The sequence below is a fragment of the Leptonychotes weddellii genome, chromosome X, assembly GCF_054177405.1.
Source record: "Leptonychotes weddellii isolate Sample4059 chromosome X, ASM5417740v2, whole genome shotgun sequence".
In the NCBI taxonomy this organism is placed as follows: Eukaryota; Metazoa; Chordata; class Mammalia; order Carnivora; family Phocidae; genus Leptonychotes; species Leptonychotes weddellii.
In genome coordinates, this window is record NC_138385.1 from 45,719,650 (window position 1) to 45,723,591 (window position 3,942).

Consider the following 3,942-nt stretch of genomic DNA (forward strand, 5'->3'; position numbering starts at 1 on the left):
TCATTGATTTTTAGTTTCATTTCACTATGCTAGTAAAAGTTTGTTTATATGATGTTAAGTTTTGTTCAACTTATTAATACTTGTTTTATGACTTAACATTTGGTCTATCCTGGAGAATGTTCCATGAGCACTTGATAAAAAATGTGTATCCTGCTCTTGTTGGTTGGAATGTTCTGTATATACCCATTAGGTCCAACTGGTCTATAACATTTTTCAAATCCTCTATGTACTTATTGATCTTCTGTCTGGTTGTTCTATCCATTGTTAAAAGTGAGGTATTAAAGTCTCTTACTATTATTGAACAGTGTATTTCTCCCCTCAATTCTGTCAATATTTGCTTCATATATTTTTTAACTCTGGCTATTTCACATATATATTCATCAGGAATATTGGCCTATATTTTTCCTTCTTTATGTTCTTATCTGGAATTTGTGTCAGGGTAATGCTGGCCTCAGTAAATGAGTTTGGCAGTGTTCCATCCTTGCTGGAAACCTTGGGGACCTTGGTGTTGGAATAGGTTGAAAGCCTGGGACAGGGTAGTCATTTTGGCACTGAGCTCTTCTAAATCTCTGGGTTTACAGGTGCCCCCCAGAGCCTGGGTTGCAAGTATTGATTGGGAGCCTGAAGCCACAGGAGCAGTCCAAGGCAGCAGGAGTTAGCCAGCGCTGAAACGTTCTGGGAACCTCTGGAGCCTGTTAGGAGCCTATTGCCACAGGAGCTGCCCAAGGTCACAGGAGCCAGCTGGTGCTGGGGTAAGCTAGAAGCCTGTGTTTATGGGAGCCTGTCAAGAACCTAGTGCCTGGTGGGCTGGATCCTGGCACTTCTGAGGCTGCCTGAGATCATGGAAGCCAGCAAGCAACAGAGTTAACTGGGGGCCTCAATTCACAGGAGCACTCTAGGAGCCTGGAACTGAGGAAGCTGATGGGAATGCAGAATCACTTGGATCCACTGGCCACCTGGGACTGCTGGAGCTGGCTGGTTTCCTCATGGGCCAGAAGCTTGAGTTTGCAGGTGCCCTCTGAGAACCTAGAGTCCAGGAAGTTACCTAGAATCAAGGAGTTGCCTTGGGCTGCTGAAGCTGAAAGGTACCAGTGTGAGAAGGGGGCTTGGCTTCATGGGAGCCTGCTGGAAGCCTGGTGCTATAGAAACCACATGGGTCCATGGGAGTTACATGGGGCCACTGGTGTCAGCAGGTACCAAGATGATCTGGGGGCCTAGATTTGTGGAGTCCTGCTGGGATCCAAGTGCCATAGAGACCACCTGGTGCATCAGGAGCTTCTTGAGTTCACCCGAGCTGGCAGGTGCTGGGGTGAGCTGGGGATCTCAGTTCCTGGAAGCCCACTGGGAGCCTGGATGTCACAGGAGGTACCAAAGGCCACCAGAACTGTCAGGGACCTGGGTGCAACAGGAGCCCGAGTTACCAAGAGCCTATTGGGAGCCCTGCAGTATAAGCCACCTGGAGTCATGGGAGATACTTGTGGCTCCTGTAGACAGGAACCAGGGTGAGCCAGAGACCTGGACTTGTGGTAGCCTGCTGGAAGCCTTGTCATAGGAACTGCTTTGGGACACTGGAATAAGCAGATGCTGAAGTGATCCTGGGACTGAGTTCATGGGAGCTCACCAAGAACTTTGTGCCAAGGTCAGCATTTGGGGCCTCCAGAGCCAGTAGGCACTAGGGTGAGATGGGGGCCTGTGTTCCTGGGAGCCCTCAGGGAGCCTAGTGCCAAGGGATCCTCTTGGAGTTGCTGGAATTTGCAAGTAAGGAGGTGAGCAGGACCTTAGTTTGTGGGATCCCACAGCAGTCCTCCTGTGAAAGTTACCTGGGGTTGTGTGAGCTGCCTGAGGCCACCAGAGTAGGCAGGCACTGGGGTGAGTTGAGTATATATATATATACACATCATTATAGTCTAAGATACAGATTTTTAATAAATATGACACTGGGATACTAATTTTGAAGATAGTAATGTGCTTTTACCTTTTAACATTTACTCATGTATGAGATTCTCCGTATTTTGCTAGATGTGACCACTTCCCTCATCGTTTATGTTCTGTGCATATGTGTGTGTTAGGATTGTAACAGGAATGCAAAAAAAAAAAAAAAGATGTCGATATTAAACTTTTAGCATGTAAAATAGGATTTTTCCCTAATCTGTAGCAGGCAACAATCTTGAAAAATGAGTATTGTCAAAAGAGGGAAAAAATATAAAAACTTTTTAAAAGTTTCCTTTGACATATAGAAAGCCAGGTTGGTGTAATAGGAGTTCATGTGGTATCTTCCACAGACAAGAGAGAAAATATTCTTTCCATCATTCAGGTTGGGACTTACTGTATCCAGGAAGAGGAATATGATGTAAAAGAAGTCCATTACAAAGAAGAAAAGTAACTTGAAAAATCTCTCCCTCTACCTTAGATGACTGTGGTAAGAGAAAGAAAACAGAATGACCACAGGTAAGGAAACATATGTTTTATGATCTTTCTTTTCCTGGACTAAGATTTCAGGCTAGAAGTCTTATTAGAGAGCTTAAGAACAAATCTGAAATCAGAGGAATTTTTGTTCTATTCCCTATTTGGGACTTTAGGCAGAGACCTCCTTTCAGTGTTCCCTCCATATCAAAATGGGTCAGTAACCACATGTGAGTCAAGTTAAAGGATGACATAAGCAGAGGAAGGAACCAAGTTTAGTGCCCTAGTCTCCTTAAGCTCCTGTGTGGTATAGAAGGAATTTAGATGTTTCCTGCATGCCCTATGGAAATACAGGTAAAATAGTTGATGGTGTTGTCTAGAAAGTCATCATACAGGCTGAGTGCTGCAGAGTGGGAGATCCTGAGCAAGGTTGTAGTCATTACAGAAAAATCAAAAACTAACATTGTCTTTCCAATATGAGTACAGTGTCTGAATGCATCAGCCTTTCCACTAGTTGAGAGAATATATAAAATAACTCCATTTCTTATCCTTGTTAGCTTGAACCAGCCTCATAGGTCATCTCCACTACAATATAGTAACAAGGGGCTTACCCATATAACTCCTTTTCCCAACTAGGTTTGACTGAGGCAAGCACAGTTATGTTTTATTGCCCTGAGCCTCTGTATTATCTCCATTCTAAATGCTCAGATTTACTTAAACTTTGGCAATCCAGCTAAGCCATAGTGGCCTAAGCACAATTTTCAAATACAGCTGTGCAGCAGTAGCCCTGGGTGATATATGGAGATATATATAGATATAGATATATAGAAAAATATTACTAGTCTATATATATTACTAGTCAATATCTGATTTAAATGAAGCAAGCCCAAAAAGACCATCAAGAAGATACTATTCAATCTCTGCTTACCTGACCAGGCATGACTCTGGACACGATCTCCCTATTGGTGCCATCTAGCAGTGACTGGAGCATTGTCAAACTGGGCTGTGATAGGTCTGATAGGTTCTTTGTTCTTTCCTTCCATTGGCCCATCCTCCAATTTAACTTGGAGGCCAGACTGTGCTCTAGGGATAAAAGTTACATAAGACTACTTCTACATGGATTTGAATAAGATGAATTTAACAATTCAATAGAGCTGTGTGTGTATTTATTTTTTACAGCATTTCTATGTCTCCATCTCTACACCCTTAGAACTGAAGATGTCTATAGACCTCTATTTATAATTAAAGACAGTGGCAGTGATAAGAAACAAAGGAGGTAAATTTTATTTTTGTGTTTAAATATTTTAGCTATTGGGACAATAAATATAAAAACTAAATTTAAGCTGCACTTAACATAATCTGAAGTCACACTATAACCAAAGCAAATAGATTTTATTTAAATTCATTTTGTCAAAATACAGATATTTTTGTACAACTTATGTTGCTCTTTTTTAAAACTTAAAAGGTAGTAGTACATGTTACAAGCATCTCTCTGGGTTTTATTCGTTGGTTTCACATACTACAATACAAAGCCTTTTA